General features: G+C 45.4%; 1 protein-coding gene across 8 annotated transcripts in view; it reads left to right on the top strand.

Moving 5' to 3' along the window:
• Positions 1–21,886, top strand: part of atxn1a (ataxin 1a) — a 107,954-nt gene that overhangs the window by 32,794 nt on the left and 53,274 nt on the right. The window contains exon 1 of one of the 8 annotated variants that reach the window (XM_034294615.1): positions 2,447–2,468. The exons of the other annotated variants lie outside the window; for them this stretch is intronic. The gene's annotated coding sequence lies outside the window, so the exon portion shown is untranslated. Of the gene's footprint in view, positions 1–2,446; positions 2,469–21,886 lie in introns of those variants that run through there. 8 annotated transcript variants of the gene reach the window in all.

The raw sequence follows: 21,886 nt of genomic DNA, 5'->3' as shown, positions 1-21,886 counted from the left end.
TCTCATAGCCTTTAGTGAATTGTGTACGTGCATGACAACACGAGTGTGTGTGCGTGTATGTGTTCAAGGGAAGTGTGTGTACCAAAGGGTGTTTTTCAAGGAGAGGTGTGTGTGTGTATGTGTGTCGGGGAGAGGTGTGTGTGTGTGTTGAGGGGAGGTGTGTGTGCGCGTGTGTCAGGGAGAGGTGTATGTGTGTGTGTGTTGAGGGGAGGTGTGTGTGTCAAAGGGGGTTGTGAGTCTTGAAAAGAGGTGTTCATCTATCTTTTGACATGCAGGCCTTCCAATCAAAGTGTTGCTGGAATCACACTTTCAACTACAAATATCCAAATGTTGTCTTCTCCCAGCTGGTCTGCTCTGTCAAGTCTCCATGACATGTTTCTGGAAGTATGGTAATGTTGTGCTTATGGGTTTGAAAGTTCTGTGTGTGTTTATTTTCTTCTGCACTCCCTTGCTTGCTCTGTCCTTTCTGTCTCCCTTTTTCGCTGTCTCTCTTTTTTCTTTCTTTCCTTCCACATTTATTTTTTGTAGCTCCTTCTACTAGGGAGTTCTGATCTCATTCTCCATCTATGAATCAAATGTAGAAAATCTTTCTCTGTTTTCTCTTTCACTTGGTCTTATCACTTCTCCTTTACATTTTAGGTGCATTTTCTCTGCAGTTCTCTGGTAATCAGAATCCGAATCAGTTTTAAGGCCAAGTAAGATTCAGAACTACAGAGGGTTAGTCCATTTGAGGGTTGTGTGTGTATGTGGGGAGTGGCTATAGATTTATCCAGCTGAGGGTTGCGTGTGTATGTGGGGAGTGGCTATAGACTTGTCCAGTTGAGGGTTGTGTGTGTGTATGTGGGGAGGGGTTATAGACTTGTCCAGTTGAGGGTTGTGTGTGTATGTGGGGAGGCTATAGTCAGTTTGGCTCCGGGGGCATGTTCATGAGGCGTACAGCTGTAGGAAAGAAACTGTTCTTGTGGTGAGAGGTTTTGATCCTGATAGACCTCAACCTTCTGCCAGAGTGGAGAGTTCTGAATAGTCCATATCCAGGGTGAGAGGGATCAGCCCCAATCTTAGCCGCTCGCCTCCGCGTCCTGGAGGTGTGTAGGTCTTGTAGAGATGGCAGATTACAGTCAATCATCCTCTCTGCAGAGCAGATGATGCACTGCAGCCTGCCCTTGTCTTTGGCAGTGGCTGCAGCATACCAGACGCTGAAGGAGGAGGTCAGAATGGACTCTATGATGGCAGTGTAGAAATGCACCACCATAGTCGTTGACAGGTTGAACTTTTTCAGGAAGTACATCCTCTTCTGAGCTTTCTTTGTGAGCGAGGTGATGTTCAGCTCACACTTGAGGTCCTGGGTGATGGTGGTGCCCAGAAAGCCAAAGGACTCCACAAAGTTGACTGGGGTGAGGCAGCAACCCATGGCGATTGGGGTGAGGGCAGCTGGGTTTCTCCTAAAGTCGGTTATCATCTCCACTGTCTTTAGGGCGTTGAGCTCCAAATTGTTCTGACTGCACAGGAACACCAAATGGTCAATCTCCCACCCATAGGCGGGCTCATCTCCATCAGAAATAATTCGGATAAGGGTGGTGTCATCTGCAAAGTTCAGGCGCTTGGCAGAATGGCGACTGGAGGTGCATTTGTATACAGGGAGAAGAGTTGTGGGGACCGGCCGCAGCCTTGAGGGGAGTCGGCACTGATGATCAGGGGGTCAGACAAATGCTTCCTTAGGCTCGCGTGCTGCCTCCTGTTGGACAGGAAGGCTGTGATCCACTTGCATGTGGACTCGGTCACTCCCAGTTGGGACAGCTTGTCTTGGAGCAGAGCGGGAATTATGGTTTTTAATGCGGAACTGTTGTCCACAAACTCTGGCGTAAGTTTTAGTTTTCTGGCGTAAGTTTTAGTTTTTTCCTCTATGTGGGTATTAGATGGACCATGATGTGGTCTGAGAGTCCCAGAGCAGCGCGGGGCACAGCGTGATAGACATTGTTGATTGTAGTGCAGCAGTGATCCAAAGTATATGCCTCTCTGGTCGGGGTTTTAATAAACGGTTTATATTTTGGTAGTTTGTGGCTTAGGTTTCCTTTGTTGAAGTCGCCAAGAACAATAACTAAGGAGTCCGGGTATGAGCTGTCCGCCCGTTGAATCTGTTCCGCTAGCTGCCATTGTGTCTACTGCGTGTTGACTAGCTGTGGAATGTAAACACCAACCAGGATAAATGATGAGAATTCCCTCGGGCTATAGAAAGGGTGGCAGTTGATAAAAGATGACTCCGGGAGAACAGTACTGTAGCATGACAGTCACATTGTTGCCCCAGCTGTTGTTAATGTTGAAACATGTTTCTCCTCCCTTTGTTTTGCCACGATCCGCCCGGAAGATCCAGGGATCCAGGATTGATCCCGGGATCGATCCACACAGCCACGTTTCCGTGAAACAAAAGGCGGAAGACAAGGAGTGGTCTGTTTTTTCCCCAACAGCAGGTGAAGTTCGTCCAGTTTATTGCTAAGTGATCGCAAGTTGGCAGAGAATATTCCTGGTAGCGGAATCCGGAAGTCCATGGCTCCTTGAGCGTATAAGTGCCCCCAGCTCGTTTACCTCGCCGTCAGGCGTTTCACTGCTTGACAAAGTGCAGATTTAGCCTTGACCAGAATGTCCAGTAATTCAAGGGATGTTATGAAAAAATCTGGCAATAACTCCCTCTCCTCTTCTAGGAAAACACTCTGAGAATTGTGGCAGAACACTGATTTAACACACAAAATATGACAAAAAATGTAGCACCAGCAAACTGAGGCGGCCATCTGTGGGGCCATCTTTGTTTACCAACAAAAAAAAATGGAGAGTGATTGGCCCAGACACATACGCTCGCACACACACACGCGCACACACTGTTAATGGAGAGAGTAATTGACAGGAGAAGGGCTAATTATATGGTTTGTTTTTGAGTGTGTGTGTGTGTGTGTGAGTGTGTGTGTGTGCGCGCCTGCGTCTGAGAGCATTTGTGTACATGTTTTTCTTCCATACGTGTTAAGCGTGGGTTTCAGTGGGTTCAAAGAAGCTGTGTGTGTCCTGTATTCATGTAGATGGGAAAGTCTGTAGGGAATGAGTCCACTCACTGTTCACACGTCTGACGGGAAAGATCTGGTGTTTTTAGACGATCTGGTGTTTTTAGACGATCTGGTGTTTTTAGACAATCTGGTGTTTTTAGACGATCTGGTGTTTTTAGATGATCTGGTGTTTTTAGACGATCTGGTGTTTTTAGATGATCTGGTGTTTTTAGATGATCTGGTGTTTTTAGATGATCTGGTGTTTTGGTCTCCACCCACCGACCTAGAGTTTACAAAACAGGATAAACACTTACTTTTGCAAAAGTGACACATTGCAAACCCCCCAAAATGCATGTAGATAGGTAGTTAGGTCAAACCCCAAAATGCATGTAGATAGGTAGTTAGGTCAAACCCCAAAATGCATGTAGATAGGTAGTTAGGTCAAACCCCAAAATGCATGTAGATAGGTAGTTAGGTCAAACCCCAAAATGCATGTAGATAGGTAGTTAGGTCAAACCCCAAAATGCATGTAGATAGGTAGTTAGGTCAACCCCTAAAATGCATGTAGATAGGTAGTTAGGTCAAACCCCAAAATGCATGTAGATAGGTAGTTAAGTCAAAACCCAAAATGCATGTAGATAGGTAGTTAGGTCAAACCCCAAAATGCATGTAGATAGGTAGTTAAGTCAACCCCCAAGGAAAGAATGGAAGGACAAGTCATTCAGAAGTTTGTTTTTTCTTTGGCTTCACTCAGCCGTGTGCTGGCCGGTTTGGTGAATCCACTTTTAATCAGTTAGATACTAAGAAGGAAACACAGTGCCAGCCTGGAAGAGACAGTGGCTCATAGCACCTGGCAAGGGGGGAGAGTGGGGTGAAAGAGGCAATACCAGGAGACAAAAGGGAGAAGGTTTCAGCAGATGGGAGAGATGATAGGATAGTAGAGGAGAGAGTGGCAGGGGAGGTGATAGGATAGTAGAGGAGAGAGTGGTAGGGGAGGTGATAGGATAGTAGAGGAGTGAGTGGCAGGGAAGGTGATAGGATAGCAGAGAGAGAGTGGCAGGGGAGGTGATAGGATAGCAGAGGAGAGAGTGGTAGGGGAGGTGATAGGATAGCAGAGGAGAGAGTGGTAGGGGAGGTGATAGGATAGCAGAGGAGAGAGTGGCAGGGGAGGTGATAGGATAGCAGAGGAGAGAGTGGCAGGGGAGGTGATAGGATAGTAAAGGAGAGAGTGGCAGGGGAGGTGATAGGATAGCAGAGGAGAGAGTGGCAGGGGAGGTGATAGGATAGTAGAGGAGAGAGTGGCAGGGGAGGTGATAGGATAGCAGAGGAGAGAGTGGCAGGGGAGGTGATAGGATAGCAGAGGAGAGAGTGGCAGGGGAGGTGATAGGATAGCAGAGGAGAGAGTGGCAGGGGAGGCCACAGGCGTCGCTAGGATCACAATACATTCGAGGCTCAGCCCCCATCCCCGCTCCGGCCGGGACAGAAAGTACAGGGGTTTTAATGTACACGCTAGTGGCCTACACTAATAATAATGCGCGATCGGAATTATAGATGCCTAGATCGGGCACATCTTTTATTATTATTATTATTATTGGTCAATTTGAGATCCGGGGCTATTCATGAAAGGCGATAGGATAGTAGAGGAGAGAGTGGTAGGGGACACTGACTGAATGATTGTGGGGGTGCATGACCACCTGGGTAGTAGCTGAGTGGGTTGGAGGAGAGATAATGAGAGAGGGAGACAAAGGAGCAATCAGATACCGGGGGGGGGGGGGGGGTTGATAGACATCCTCTAATAAAGATGATATCTGAAGAGGAAATCAAGACATAAAAGAGTTGCAAAGCAATGGATCAATGGTAGCTGTCGGTAGGTTGAAGTCGCCCACTAATTACGGTGGTGAGCTATCATCAGGAAGTGTGCTTATCGAGATGTCAAGCTCATTAAGGAAGTCTCCAAGGGCACCTGATGGACGATAGATGACAGCAGTGTGACAGGTGACAGTGACAGCATGGAATTCAAAAAGAGCAACTGAGCAGGAAGGAAGAAAGGAAATCTCCACTTGTCACAACCGGACACTTTAATACTGAAAACAAAAATGACTGTCAAATGAAGGGAGAGCAGCTGGAGTAGCAGGGTTTTCTGGGGTGATCCATGTCTCAGCCAGTGCCAAAAAGTCAAGGGACTGAAGGGCAGCACAGGCCGAGATGAATTCTGCCTGGTTGACAGCCCATTGCGTTCCAAACTATGCCGGACACCAGTAATTCCACGTGAGTCATTTGGCTTGGGACATAAGAGGGTTGCAGCCATGAGCTTCGAAGTCCTTTGTAAGAACTACAAGGAGTGGAGCGAATATGGATGGAAAGTAATTGTTAGATATACACAGTGTTTTAACAATGTGCAAGTAGTTAGAATGACAGATCGTGGACTATAAATAAAGAGGTAAACATCAAGTATGTTTCAATTGTTGCATGCGTTCCACCGATTTCTCTCGTCTCATGGCAACGAGTTCCTGGTTCTGCTGCGGTGATTGCGTAATGTTGTATTTTGCAACAGACATGGTAATTTAATCAATGTTCTCATGTTTATCTCACATTCTTTATAGGTCTGTATGATCTGAGGGAGGCATGTGTCTCTAATATGATGTTGGCAGTGTGCAGTAGTCTTGACTTCTCTTGACAGCCAGGTCTGCCTATGGCAGCCTTTTGTGTACAAAAGACGTGTTTACTCAGTCTGTATATAATCAAGGTCTCTCCTTGCACTGTCACTTCTTTCACTCTGTCTCTCTTAACTTTTTTGTTCTGTTTAAATGTGTTTATTGGTAAAGGAAACATGTTGATAGTGCCAAAACAAGTGAAAAAAGAAACATAAATAATTAAAAGATACACACATCTCCCCTCCCTCTCTACCACTCTGTCCCCTGTCTCTTTCTTTGTCTTTGTTCTCTCATGCTCATATAATGTGTGTTTGTCTTTCTTTCTTTCTCTCTCCCTCTCTCTCTCTCTCTCTCTCACACACACACACACACACACACACACATACACACATACACACACTTATGTCTCTTGAATACTGAACAGTTAGTTAATTACCCGACGACATGCTGGTGCTGATGAGTTTATTCACACAGCACTACCCTCTGGTATAATAACTAAGACATGAAGGAGATAAAAAGATGTGTGTGTATATGTGTGTGTGTGTGTGTGTGTGCAGGTATGTAATGTATGTGCATAGTATATCTTATGTTTGTTTGTGTATATAAAATGTATGTGTATATCTGAAATGTGTGTGTGTTTGTGTGTGTGTGTAAAATGTATGTAATGTTTGTGTGTGTGTGTATATGTGTAGATAAGTAATGTATGATTGTGTATAAATATACAAACCAAAAGTTTGGACACACCCACTCATTCAAGAGTATTTCTTATTTTTTACTGTTTCCCACACAGTAGAATAATAGTGAATACATCAAAACTATTAAATAACAAATATGGAATCATGCAGTAACTGAAAATGTGTTCAACAAATCAAAATACGTGTGTATTTTAGATGCCACTCTTTGCCTTGATAAAAGCTTTCCCATTTGCACTATGACGTTGCGGTGAGTAATGGGGTAGTGGAAGATGACATCATCAGGTTAATGGTTGCCCAAACACCCGAACTCACACCACACACATTAGCACACACCCAAACACCCGAACTCACACCACACACATTAGCACACACCCTAACACCCGAACTCACACCACACACATTAGCACACACCCTAACACCCGAACTCACACCACACACATTAGCATACACCCTAACACCCAAACTCACACCACACACCCAATGAAACGGCGCTCAACATAATGGAGAGAAAGGGAGGGGAGGAATGGATGGATGGACGGAGAGAAGACAGGCGAGAGATGGAGGGAAGGAGAGAAGAGATGTTCTCTGTTCAGAGCTGTTTAAAGGGATTAGTGTAAATAGATGGCCCTCTCCCTGCCCTGTCTAATACTACACATCCTGCTGTATGAGAGCTGTCATGCGGTCATGTAATCTCCCCTCACAGTGATGGTTACTGTCATGTTATGTCCCCTCACAGTGATGGTTACTGTCATGTTATGTCCCCTCACAGTGATGGTTACTGTCATGTTATCTCCCCTCACAGCGATGGTTACTGTCATGTTATCTCCCCTCACAGCGATGGTTACTGTCATGTTATCTCCCCTCACACCGATGGTTACTGTCATGTTATGTCCCCTCAAAGTGATGGTTACTGTCATGTTATCTCCCCTCACAGTGTTGGGCTCCTTCATGTAATCTCCCCTCACAGTGCTGGGTTCCGTCATGTAATCTCCCCTGACAGTGATGGTTAATGTCATGTTATCCTCCCTTCACAGTTCTGGGTATTGTAATGTTATGCCCCCTCACAGGGCTAGGTTTGTCATGTTATCTCCCATCACATTGTCGGTTACTGTCATGTTATCTTCCTTCACAGTGCTGGTTTTTGTCATGTTATCTCTTTTCACAGTGATGTTTACAGTCATGTTATCTACCTTGACAGTGCTGGTTGACAGTCATGTTATCTACCTTGACAGGACTGTTTACTGTCATGTTATCTGTCATGTTATCTCCCCTCAATTACAATTTAGTAAGTTAGCAGTCACACTCTCTCACTCTCTCGCTCTTTCTTTGTGTCTGTATCTCTATGTGTCTGCATCTCTCTGTCTCCATATCTCTCTCTTTGTATCTCTCTGTGTCTCTGTATCTTTCTGTATCTCTCTCCATGTCTGTAATTTGGTTTATAAAAGTGTGTCTGATCTCTGTTAAGTGTTGCTTTTGCTACCTTGTTGTTCTACTCATACAACTCATGTGTTCCATGATGGTTGGTTTCCTCTCAGGGGAAAAGGTTGTTGTCTCCAGTAGGCTTGAAGACACATAGGAAATAGTAAACACTGTTATACACAAACACACACAGACACCGAAGCAAAGGAGACAGTAGGAGTTTAATTGGCCCTGGGCCTTCAATGGCTGTTTGTCAGTCTGTCTGATTTTAGGAGGGAGTTTGACTGGTCCCTCATCAAGCTTCTGTAGTTTTCTTCTAATCATATAGAAGAAAAGAGGACTCGTCTTATCAGTGTGTGATGTGATGATGTCACCACAGATTGGAATGCAAATCAGTTTTGTCCTGATATCAGATGAGTTTGGTTGGTCTATCCAGTTCAGTATATCTGACAGAAATACTGTACAAACCAGCACACAATCACAAACATATACATCCCATGGTTGGCTCTCATGTTTTAGAACGTCCCCACCAGCCCCAACGCCTGAGCCGTGACAGACCAGTTGTCTTCATGTGTACTAGTCTTCCAATCAGTTATCTGACGTGTCGTGAGCGTGTGTGTGATCTGCTACTCAAAATAAATGACATTGCATGACAACGGTTGATGCAGCCTTTTTGGCGCCTTGCGTTACTATTGGGCATCTCTACCTGACTCAAACCCGCACTACAGGTTATGAAGACTCATAGCTCAAACGACACACTGTGTGCTACCCCCATCTAAAGCCTAATGATGGAGACAGTATTTGAGGGGGTCCTTATTGAAGATACGATTGATGTCCACGGATGGTGCTCAGTAAATGGATGGAGCCTCTCCTCACAGGTTCAGGGCCTAATGCACCGACTCTGGACTGCCTGTCTGTATGGGACAATGAAATGGGATGTAAAAGACCTTGGACAAGGAGGTTAGGGGGATTTCATGAGGCTCTAGCCAGCTGCGAGACCGCGTCTTTCAACCCCGGTTGAATTGTGTTGACATTCGTTGGCAGGGTTAATCAATATCAACTCCACAAGTTTAGGCCCGTAGTACGACATTGTGTGTGTCTTAGCTGAACCGTGTCCTTCATGCCTTGGAGTAAAGCTAAATAAAGCTGCCTTTCGGTGTCAGAGGTGAGATCCGTCATTGTGATACAGTAAGCCACCTGGAGCAGAACATTCTGGAAACACACGCAGTACTCTATCCAGGACACAGTCTCCCCTGCAGTAATATTGCTGTACTGTACCGATCTGAGGGCCGTTCAGAGTGAAGGACACTCAGGGCACCATGACAACAATGACATCATGGATAGGGAGAAAAACACAGTGGGCGTGTCCAGAACCTTTCCTGGTGTACCACTTGTTTTGTCAGTTCAGTTCATCGGAATACGAGCAGTTGTGAAACAAACAAGTCAGGAAACCCCATGCTCTTCCTCATTAGTGGGCAGACAATTCTGCTATATCAAACGTTGAAATCAGTTGTCCATCCTATACATTTATTCTAAGGCTTAGCCTGTTATCTCAAACCACTGTCCGGGGCGCTACTGAAGATGAGTCAGAGGAAGTATTGGAGTCACAGTAAGGTCAGGGACCCTATGACAAATCTTACAGCAGAATGATTCAAGGAAGCTTCAGTAGGTGAAAAGTGCAAAGAGAGGCACAGATTGAGAGGGAGAGATGTGATAAATATTATCTCTCACAATATCAGCCTCTATGTCCCTCTTTCTCTTTGCCTCTCTCCCTCTCAGTTCAGTTCAAATACTAAATTAACCTACAACCCCATTTACAATACAGTTGGGGCGCCAGTGTAAAAGGTAAATAAAAAGAGAATGCAAAGATGTGTAAATTATTTAAACCCTGTATTCGATAGAAAATAGTACAAAGACAACATATCAAATGTTGAAACTGAACATTTTTCTTTTTTCTTGAAAAATATATGCCCACTTTAAATTTTATGTCAGCAACATGTTTCAAAAAAGCTGGGACAGGGGCAACAAAAGACTGGAAAAGTGTAATACAAAAACATCTCACAACTAATTAGGTTAATTGGCAACAGGTCAGAAACATAACTGGGTATAAAAAGAGCATCCCAGGGAGGATGAGTAAAGATGGGGAGGGGTTCACCACTCTCTGAAAAACTGTGTGTGCAAATAGTGCAACAATTTAAGAATAACGTTTCTCTACGTAAAATTGTAAATAGTTTGGGGATCTCATCATCTACGGTACATAATATCATTAGAAGATTCAGAGAATCCAGAGACATCTCTGTATGCAAGGGACAAGGCCGAAAATAAATATTGGATTGTGATCTTCGGGCACTGCATTAAAACAGACACAATTCTGTAGTGGAAATCACTGCATGGGCTCCAGAAATGCAAGTAAAAACTAAGCAAGATCCTGAAATTCATCCGCGTTCCCTGGGCCCAAACTCATTTAAGATGGACTAAGGTGAAGCGGGAAAACTGTCCTGTGGTCTGGCAAATCAAAATTAGAAATACATTTTGGGAATCATGGATACCGTGTCCTCTAGACTAAACAGGAGAGGGACCATCTGGCATGTTATCACTGCACAGTTCAAAAGCCAGCATCTGTGATGGTATGGGGGTGCATTAGCGCAAATGGTTGTTTCACCATTAATGCTGAACAATATATACAGTTTTTGGAGCTACATATGCTGCCATCCAGACAACGTCTTTTTCAGGGAAGTATTACAAAAGCATGGCTCTGTAGTAAAAGAGACTGGGTGCCAGACCTGTCACCCATAGAAAACATTTGGCGCATTATGAAACTAAACATACAACAAAGGAGACCCTGAACTGAGCAGCTGAAATATCAAGCAAGAATGGAAAAACTTTCCAAACTACAGCAATTGGTCTCCTCAGTTTTCAAACGCTAACAGAGTATTGTTAAAATAAGAGGAGATGCAACACAGTAATAAATGTCCCTGTCCCAACTTTTTTTATACGTGTTTCTGGCATAAAATCCAAAATGGGTATATATTTTTCCAAAAACAATAACATTTCTCTGGTTAAACATTTAATATGTTGTCTTTGTACACTTTTCAATTAAATATGGGGATTCAATGATTTGCATATCATTGCATTCTATTTTTATTTGCATTTTAGACAGCGTTAAAACTTTTTTAAGAACAGGGTTCTATATTAAGTAAACACTACGCACACAACTTTAAAAGGAAACATGCTTTTCATAAAGGATGCATGCATTTCATGTTCAAATCACACCTCCTCTCTCCCTTTCCTTTTCTACCTTGCCTTCTCTCTCTCTCTCTCTCTCTCTCTCTTTCGGTCTCTGAACATGTCAGTCTGGCTCTTATATTTCTCTCTCTGTTTCGCCATCTGTTCCATGGTGTCTTATCTGTTCCATATGATCTGTCCCTCTGGTAGCTGAGATGCCTTGTGAAGCTGACAATTCTGAAGGAGTGACTGTTGGCAGCGTTCAGTGTTCTATGACGTTCCTAGGGAACACACACACACACACTCCCAGTTACATATGGTTTTCTATGTCTGTGGGTTGATGGGAGTAGTTCTAGTCTGTTGCATCGATTCATCCTGGGTCACACATGCCCATAAGCTGGGGTGGCAAGAGGGGAGAGAAGGGGAGTGGAGAGGAGGTTGCTGAGTATTTTTAGTCAGGGTTGGCAGCGGGGTTGTAGTGAGGGGATGGAGGAAAGGAGGGGGGGGTACAGTAGGGGAAGAGAGGAGTGGGATATTGGAAAGGGGAGGCGGGGGAAGGAGAGGAGAGGAGTTGTTTACTCTAGAAAGGACCTGATCAAAGAGGGGAATGAAGTGATATCACCTATGTCTTTATTCTTTCTCTGTTGCTCTTTCTCATCTAGTATATGTAGGATATATTCCGTCTCTCCTCCCTCCCTCAGTGCTTTTGTAGCAAGGGACTTGCCATGACGGCAACACCAGTTTTAATGAATGTACATTACGATAGAGGGTAATAGAAATCCATATCTATTAGTTGGACTACTGTTCCACTGCTATTTATGTCAGGTCACAGGTCCTAGTCTGGGGAGCCATTCTGCTGTAAATTAGATCAGAGGCTGAATTATTTAAATGCATTTTCTGGTCTTTTCCCTCCCATTTTCACTTCTCTCTCTCTTCATCATCATTTATTACATTGCTTCGGTGCTACAGTGATATTCATTGTTATAGAGGAGCTAGTTGTTCACTCCGTTCCTTGTTTTAGTTGTAGCACTAATTGCCACTGAGAAAAATAATGGCGACCCGTATTTAATTCTTATTGGGAGTTAGCGACGAGAGCGCTAACCACACTATTAATTCCTTTTTAGGAGCGCTAAGTGTGGTCCCTGAGGTGGAGAGGCTACAGCAATGTCTACCATGTGGAACATCTCTGTGGCCAAGCGTTGTCAGAATTTCAAATGATATGGTGTGTGTGTTTGTTTGTGCCTGTATCTGTAACTGTGTGTGTCTGTCTATGTGAGTGTGTGTGTGTGTGTGTGAGTGTGTGTGTGTGTGTGTGAGTGTGTGTGTGTGTGTGTCACCTTGGGAACACATCCCATAACATCCAGGATGGTATTGCCCAAATCCCAGGTGCATACCTCAATTGGTATTCACTGTTGTGTGCGGCTCCCACCCACACAGTCTCTGAACCCCTCAGGAAGGTGTTCTTACTGAGACTTACTTACTACTTAGCTACTAAACAGTCGTACATGCTAACAGTGAGCCACTCCCAGGGGACGGACAGAAGCACGGGTAGGGTTAGTGAGAGGGGGCTGTTACATGGAATGCCAGGGGCTTTTAGGGTTACACCCCCAGATATACATTCAGCATCATCTGTGTCAAGACAACCACTTGTTGATATTACTCTCTAGTGACCCCCCCCCCCCCCCCCCCCCCCCCAAAAGCCTCTACCTATCGCTTATGATCAACGTCCAATCGTATCTGCTTTCCTGGACTGTTCAAGGGTGTTGCTCACATAACACAGCACAGAAGAGGTCAGAAATATTAAGTTACAAATCTATCCGATACATGTATACATGCACATACATTCATCAGATAGATGCAGTAGATAAGCACAGATTAGATACTTTGTGGCAGGATTGCTCAGTGTTTTTTGCTGGAGTGTTCCACTCTGGACCTAGAAGCCGGTTCCACTGCGTTGTTTCATTGCAACCCTCTAATCAGGGACCTGTTTAGACCCGGGGCACCAGGTTGGTGACATCAATAATGAGGTAAAACAGAAAACTGCAGGCTCCAGTCCTCGTAGGGTGAGACTTGAATACCACTGGGTTGGAGTGTCTGACCACTGACTGAAAAGCCAGGTGAAAAACGTGTCATTTTGTCCCTGAGCAAGGCAGTTAACTTTAATTGCTCCCTGTAATTGCTGTGTTCTGAGTCAAATTACTTTGAAAATAACAGTAATGAAATTATAAAAGATATACAGTACAACCACATCAGATAGATATATACAAACATAGATCAGGAAGATGTTCAGACATGACAACGTGATGAGACGTGTATCATGTATAGTGGTTGGTCTCTGGTTCTTCACCAGAGTTTTCCTGAACATTCAGGAAAGAGTCGAGCCTGACATTGTTGTCATGATATGCCCGGTGACAAATGAGTGTATCGAAGGAAGATTACAGTGTCGTCCATTTAACCCTTTGACGCGTACGATCACACCGGTGTGATCAGTCTAGAGTGGTCCCTGAAGCGTACGATCACACCGGTGTGATTAGAACGTATTGTTTAGAACGCATCATTAGAACGCCTAGGTACGAGTGACGTAACAATGGCTGGTCAGACCGCGCTGTTATTTACTCACATTTAGCTCAAACAGCGTTTATAACTTTATTTCCTGATTGTAATTGTTTCAAGACCACACTATGTTATTAACCAGGTAGCAAGCATAAAAAAGTGTTACTTACGTACCAACAGGTAGGCAACACTAGAAGTTAGATTTTCTACAATAAACATAATACGCAAAAACGAATTATATTAGCGACTACTACAGAGCATCTAACCATTTCCTGAAAGAGCTGACAACCTGTCAAAATCATTGTGTAAAAACTTTCAAGTTACGTTACCTGTTGAGGGTGCTGCTATGCTTTTTATCAATCAAAGATAAAGAAAGGTGAGTAACTCTAAGACCTGATGGTCATTTACATTTGCCAGTCTTTCGGACAGATTTGCCATCCTGGGAAAACTATGATCTTCATTTTAGCTGCGCTGCATTACAGGTCAAACTTTGTTAGCTAGCGGTTAGCTGACGTTTGCTAGCGGTTAGCTGACGTTTGCTAGCGGTTAGCTGACGTTTGCTAGCTAGCTACAGTTACACATAAACCAGCTCTTTGCAGCTCTTTGAATTTGAGTCAAAAAGAGAAGCTTGCAATGCAATGTATTTAGTGTTCCTTACCTGGCAAAGTGACTTCATGTCAACCGTCTGAACGCCACTCAATGCATGTAGCTAACGTGGGGTTAATCCAGTCAGTTTGTTTTGGTAGGGTTCACGCACAATAGTTCAATTGGCAGATCTAGTAGCCAACCGATGGCGCAAACTAAAACAGTATTACAGCACTACTTTTGTTGAGAAAAAAGCTCATAATCTTCAAAAATCTACCTTTTCACTGATCGCATTTGTCCATTACTAAATGCAAGAATCGGAATCTATAATTTTTTGAGAGCTTCTGAATAATTACGTAAAACTATTTACACACCACCTATTGCCTGATAGATTGCGTATGTTTTATTGATACAACAAGTGAAGCGTTTCAGTATCTTTCTCGCCGCGATCTTTAGAAATAGGACAGCATTTTTAAGATTGGTTCATAATTATTCAATATACATTTTTAACAGTTACTACCTGTAGAAGTTTGTTAATATGATTTAAATAAAAAATTAGATGCATAACTAGTAAGCAGCGTGGTGTTTTTGGGAAGCTGCAGATTAAATGTTTTGTGACGTCACAATCAAATTCTGGAACTCTGAGTGAGTGCTGAACTCACGCGCAAAAAAACTCACTCTGGGGGGCCGTTAAGGCATATTTGAAACTCACGCGTGAAAAGGTTAAAGGCTCCCTCTTTGCCCCCGACTGGGTCTGGGGTGTCTACTGACCGCGTATGGATACCAGGGCATGGTAACTGACACCAGTATGGATACCAGGGCATAGTAACTGACACCAGTATGGATACCAGGGCATAGTAACTGACACCAGTATGGATACCAGGGCATGGTAACTGACACCAGTATGGATACCAGGGCATGGTAACTGACACCAGTATGGATACCAGGGCATGGTAACTGACACCTGTATGGATACCAGGGCATGGTACCTGACACCAGTATGGATACCAGGGCATGGTACCTGACACCAGTATGGATACCAGGGCATGGTAACTGACATCAGTATGTATACCAGGTATGGCCTAGTAAAAACAAAGAGTGTAGTACAGCACCTGCATTTGTGAAAATCCAGATTGCTAGTGAACGGGAGGGTTATCACCCTGCCAGAGTCCTGAACAACACCAACACTACAGTGCAGTGGATGTCAACCGATTATCACCCTGCCAGAGTCCTGAACAACACCAACACTACAGTGCAGTGGATGTCAACCGGTTATCACCCTGCCAGAGTCCTGAACAACCAACACTACACTGCAGTGGATGTCAACCGGTTATCACCCTGCCAGAGTCCTGAACAACACCAACACTACAGTGCAGTGGATGTCAACCGGTTATCACTCTGCCAGAGTCCTGAACAACACCAACACTACACTGCAGTGGATGTCAACCGATTATCACCCTGCCAGAGTCCTGAACAACACCAACACTACAGTGCAGTGGATGTCAACCGGTTATCACTCTGCCAGAGTCCTGAACAACACCAGCACTACAGTGCAGTGGATGTCAACCGGCGTGTTGCGTCTTAGAATCTAGGCTCAGGTCCACGGGTCCATTCGTTCTGCTTTAAAATAATAAATTGATCCCAGATCCCATTGCAGTACTTAGGCTCCGGGATGACACCAAAGAGATGGTGTTTTTAAATCTTCCTGGGTGGCATTCGTCATGGTTAGTGGAGAACTGTCACCTGAGGAATCACGGGGGACCCGTGTCACTGGTGCAGCCGTTCTGATGGATGTGGCGTGCGTATGTGTGTCTGGTCACGTTCCTGAGTGTCAGATGGATTAGAATGAACGACCGCCTAATAATACGGACAGTTGTCTCATTTCTATCCCTCGGCCTGTCTGCCGTTCTGTGGCTTTTAAGAAAGGTAATATGTGTGTCCAAGTGTGTACATGTGTGTTTATTTGTATGTGCGTGTTTGTGCGCGTGTGTGTGTGTGTGTGTTTGTGTTGTGTAAATCACAGTTTTCTCCCACATCTGTAGCCAAGGTCTTATTCCCATAACCCCTGTAGACCTAACTGGGACTTTGTCAAGCTTTTTGTAAATTAAAGACAGATTTTTCTACACACAAGCATCATTACACACTTGCGCACACATATGCAATTGCGAAAATACACACACACATGCAAATACACACACTGAAAACACACACACTCCAACGCCTCATTACCATGGGCAGGGGATTGGAAGAAGTCGGAACCTCAGAACGAGCTCACTTCCTGTTAAAGTTTCTAGAGGAGGGAAGAGGAGTCACATTGACCGTATTCCGTACAGACTTCTTGTGTGTTCTGCACACCCTGTTGTAATTGGACGCTGGGGGTACCGAAACCACTCAAACTAAGCCAATCACACAAGTGATCCATATGACAGGAAGGAATCTAAACTTTTGTGTGGAGGCTAGGACATTGACAGCTAACAGTACAACTGACAAACTGAATAGGACAATATTGAATGGAAACAGAGAGACTGGTCTGCTCCACAGGTTGGCGTTGGGAGCCAGTGATGAAGCACTGGAAGCCCAGCACACAAGACACCATGAGGCAAGGTCACTGCTGGGATTGAATGCACCCGGCTTCTTTATTCAGGGTCTTCATTCATTTTTTGTTAGTTTAACTGTGGAGTTTCCTTCAAAGGGGCTGATGATTCCACACCGGTTTCAGTGAGTTTGTGTGTCTATGGCAACGAGTTGGCAACGGGCTCCAGTAGTGTCAGTACACTGACTGTCATGACTGAGACGTAGGCACATTAGGCCGGAGCCCACGCCAGCGTGCTACTGTTGTTAGCTGTGACACCATGGCCTCCTGTACCCCAGTGTTCCACGGCTTCCCTGTCTCCTTCTCTCACAGTACAATAATGTAATCCATCATCCACACATCCATCTGTCCATCCGCACATCCATCTACACATCCATCCACACATCCGTCCATCTGTCTGTCCACACATCCATCCATGCACACATCCATCCACCCACACATCCATCCACACATCCGTCCATCTGTCTGTCCACACATCCATCCATGCACACATCCATCCACACATCCATCCATCCACACATCCATCCATCCACACATCCATCCACCCATCTATCCACACATCCGTCCATCTGTCTGTCCACACGTCCATCCATGCACACATCCATCCATCCACACATCCGTCCATCCGTCTGTCCACACATCCATCCATGCACACATCCATCCATCCACACATCCGTCCATCTGTCTGTCCACACATCCATCCATGCACACATCCATCCATGCACACATCCATCCATGCACACATCCATCCATCCACACCCCCATCCATTCATCCTGGATCAAGTCAGACTGGTTGCCCTGACATGGAAGACAGTGGTTTTGTTCGTGGCAGTGTTGTGGATGGGCTCAGCAGGACTGTGGGTGGCAGATAACGCCCACACCGATCGTTATACAATGTGTGATGTTGTATAACAGACTGATAGAGCCACCCATCCCTTTCACACACAAACACACACACACACTCACACACAGCTTCTCTCATCCACCGTCTCTTTTTCTGAACAGCCTGTACTGTGAACATCTTCTGAGGAGTGCATTAGTTAGTGTGAGATCCCCACGGTGACTGTCAGAGTATGTGGAAAGAGCTCTCTATTGATTTTGGTAGTATATGGAGACTACATCACTGCTTTGGACCTATGTCCAGGGGAGTGAGGCAGAGTGTTGAGACGTTCAGACAGGAATGTCTGGTCCCAGGTACAAATACCCTGTCTTCATTTGATCTCCCTATAAATGAATTATCCTAAACAACAAACGGGAATGCCTGTTTATAGTGCAATGAATTTTCAAGAAGACTACTATATGATTATTGTGTAGAACTGTTTTCCTGCTGACTCAAATTAAGTTCTTCATTTCTTGCTGTCAACTGTCAGACAGACAGACAGATGGTTACACTAAAGTAAGGCTGGTTTGGTAAGACCTTTCCAACAAAAGGCAAAATAATTCTCAGAACAGGGAGTGGAAGATTTCCCATCGTGAGAGTGAGAGGAAGAATGGTATGACATCACCTCAGGGAGCTGTAGCTAGCCCAACACACTCGCACAAACACACGTAATGTGTGTGGGACAAATAGGGTGGAATAGGGTTACCAGACCCTAACCAGACCCCCTAACCAGACACACACAGGGGGCCATAACTGAAGCAGACAACTATACTACTCTATACGTCTTACTTCAGTTTCCCCCCAAGAGACACTGACACATCTGCACCAGGTCTGATGGTAGCCTCTTTCCCAGTCTATGCTACATGCTTTCCTTCCAGCACAGAACCCTCTTAAGGCCTGTTAGTAGGCTATGAGATTCTCACCCAACACAGCTCAGAGCAGGATATTTCTGGAATAAATGATTTTAAAGCAGATCGAATGCTATTCATCTTCCTTGGTCCTGGATGTGTGTCAGCGAATCTTGGTTTCTTTTGTAACTGAAGGGAGAGGGGAGGGCATTCTAACATCGTGATTGGTGAAGGGTAGTGGTATATGTTAGTGGAATAGAAGACTGCACCTCAAGGACCAGGGTGAGCACTAGTGGTATATGTTAGTGGAATAGAAGACTGCACCTCAAGGACCAGGGTGAGCACTAGTGGTATATGTTAGTGGAATAGAAGACTGCACCTCAAGGTCCAGGGTGAGCACTAGTGGTATATGTTAGTGGAATAGAAGACTGCACCTCAAGGTCCAGGGTGAGCCCTAGTGGTATATGTTAGTGGAATAGAAGACTGCACCTCAAGGTCCAGGGTGAGCACTAGTGTTATATGTTAGTGGAATAGAAGACTGCACCTCAAGGTCCAGGGTGAGCACTAGTGGTATATGTTAGTGGAATAGAAGACAACTTGGGAGCTATGTTGGACTTGTGTACACGTGTGTGTATATGTGAATGCATTTACATACGTTTGTGGCTATGTGTACTGTACTGTATGTTTAGATGTTTCAGTACTATTCAGTACTATGTGTTTCTGTGAGAGTTTGTCAGTGTGTGAAACTATGAGAAGCAGATTAGGTTACCTTTAAGCTATCTGCTGTTTTTCATTGATTGTTGTTGTCTGTCTGTCATGTATGAGTGACTGTCTGTCTGTCTGACTGACTGTCTGACTGACTGTCTAACTGACTGTCTGACTGACTGTCTCGGTTTTCTGTGTCACAAAAAAGAAATGCTGATGTGTATACCTGCTGGATGGAGATTATAGGAATACAGAAATATACCTACTCCTCAGGCATGAAAGTGAATATAGTTTGACTCATAATGAAAATATAGTCGTAGTTCTATGGGCGAGGGGGAATGCAGATCATCGGTGGGAAAGTAAGAGGTTGAGACAAAAATAGCAAAGCTACCAGTTGGGCCGGGACAGCAGGAGTCATGTTACCAGTTGGGCCGGGACAGCAGGAGTCATGTTACCAGTTGGGCCGGGACAGCAGGAGTCATGTTACCAGTTGGGCCAGGACAGCAGGAGTCATGTTACCAGTTGGACCAGGACAGCAGGAGTCATGTTACCAGTTGGGCCGGGACAGCAGGAGTCATGTTACCAGTTGGGCCGGGACAGCAGGAGTCATGTTACCAGTTGGGCCGGGACAGCAGGAGTCATGTTACCAGTTGGACCAGGACAGCAGGAGTCATGTTACCAGTTGGGCCGGGACAGCAGGAGTCATGTTACCAGTTGGGACGGGACAGCAGGAGTCATGTTACCAGTTGGGCCGGGACAGCAGGAGTCATGTTACCAGTTGGGCCGGGACAGCAGGAGTCATGTTACCAGTTGGGCCAGGACAGCAGGAGTCATGTTACCAGTTGGGCCAGGACAGCAGGAGTCATCATGTTACCAGTTGGGCCGGGACAGCAGGAGTCATCATGTTACCAGTTGGGCCGGGACAGCAGGAGTCATCATGTTACCAGTTGGGCCGGGACAGCAGGAGTCATCATGTTACCATTTGGACCGGGACAGCAGGAGTCATCATGTTACCAGTTGGACCAGGACAACAGGAGTCATGTTACCAGTTGGACCGGGACAGCAGGAGTCATCATGTTACCAGTTGGGCCGGGACAGCAGGAGTCATCATGCAGAATGTATATGAACAACACGACCATGTGTATTGTTGACTGGGGCAGCCCTGTAGGAGATGTCAGGCCAGTTGTCCTGAGGCATGTTTTTAGTGCTCAGGATCTAATAGGGTGAGTGAGTGAAAGAGTTACAGAGAAAATAGGTAGAGAGGGAGAAGAGGCAAGGAGGGAGGGAAGATGGTGTGAGGAAGAGGGAGGGAGTGAGGGAGGGAGTGAAGAGAGAGGTATGGAGAGTGGGGAGAAAGTGTGAAGGAAAGAGGAAAAGAGGGAGAGAAGCAATGAAGAGTTAGAGAGAGCATTTCTGAGTTCCAACAGAACTGACTGGTGGCGTTTCTCCTCTATTCCTGAGGCAGAGCCTGAATCCCTGTGGGGATCTGCAGCCTAGGGTGAGAGCTTTGTAATGCCTTCTTTGAGACTGTCTGTGTGTGCGGGCACGTGTCTGTGCCTGTCTGTGTGTGGGTTTGTGCCTGTCTGGGCGTGGGTCTGTGCCTGTCTGTGTGCGTGCCTGTCTGTCTGGGTGCGTGTGTGTGCCTATCTATGTGTGCGTGCGTGTGTGAGCCTGTCTATGTGTGTGTCTGTGTGTGGGTCTGTGCCTGTCTGGGTGTGGGTCTGTGCCTGTCTGTGTGCGTGTGTGTGCCTGTCTATGTGTTTGTGTGCCTGTCTGTCTGTCTGTGTGTATGTGTGTATGTGTGTGTGTGTGCCTGTCTGTCTGTCTATCTGTGTTGGTGTGTATCTTTGTGTGTGTGTGTACATGCGTACGTGTGTTCTTGTGTGTTTGCCAGCCCTGCCCAGCCCAGTGCAGTATGTGATGATGTAATAAGACACAGATGAGAGTGGAGGATTCCCTGTGTGCATAGTGCAGACAGACAGTCTTAAACAGGGTCTATCTATCTGCCAGTTAGATCGAAGACAAACGACACCCCCCCCCCCCCTCGGGGCCGTCAACTCCTGCGCCCCCTCCCCAGGAGTTGGAGCAGAACGTCCCCGGCGGCCCCTCCCACCCGTCTCCCCTGCGGGGAGTGTCCACTGGCAGGCTCCGTGCTGCAGTCTGTGACTCGGACCACGCAGGGTTAAATTAAACAGCGTGGGAGTTTGGCAGTTTTATTACTGCCTTGGATTTTCTGCAACAGCGAGCGTCCAACACCCCCCATACAGCACGGCGGACAGACAGGGGGTGAGGGGGGGTTATAACAAGAGAAATAACAAGCCCCATAACAATGTGATCATATTGCACTGTCACGCACTATGAGTTTCCCTGTGTGTGTGTGTGTGTGTGTGTGTTCGTGAGTGGGTTTGTGATATTCCTCTGCGTACAAGTCCCCGCAAATATAGTAAATACTTGCAACTTGCTGCTCCCCCAGATGTTTTTTGTGCAGGTCCCCACTATGAAAGAGTTGAGTTCTGGTTAAAGAATTAAAGGAACACATGACTGTTAGGTGTTATATCTATGTTAAGTTTAGGCATGAAGTTTACATTACTGAGATTAAGCTTAGCTTTACGGTTTAGAGAAGTGGTATTCAAATCTGGCCATCGAAACCAGTTCCACTCCATTTTTTTCGTCGCAACCCCCTAATCAGGGACATAT

Source organism: Esox lucius, chromosome 10 (assembly GCF_011004845.1).
Source record: "Esox lucius isolate fEsoLuc1 chromosome 10, fEsoLuc1.pri, whole genome shotgun sequence".
NCBI classification, from domain to species: domain Eukaryota; kingdom Metazoa; phylum Chordata; class Actinopteri; order Esociformes; family Esocidae; genus Esox; species Esox lucius.
Note: the sequence above shows the minus strand (reverse complement) of the source record. Positions and strands in the feature narration are given on the sequence as shown.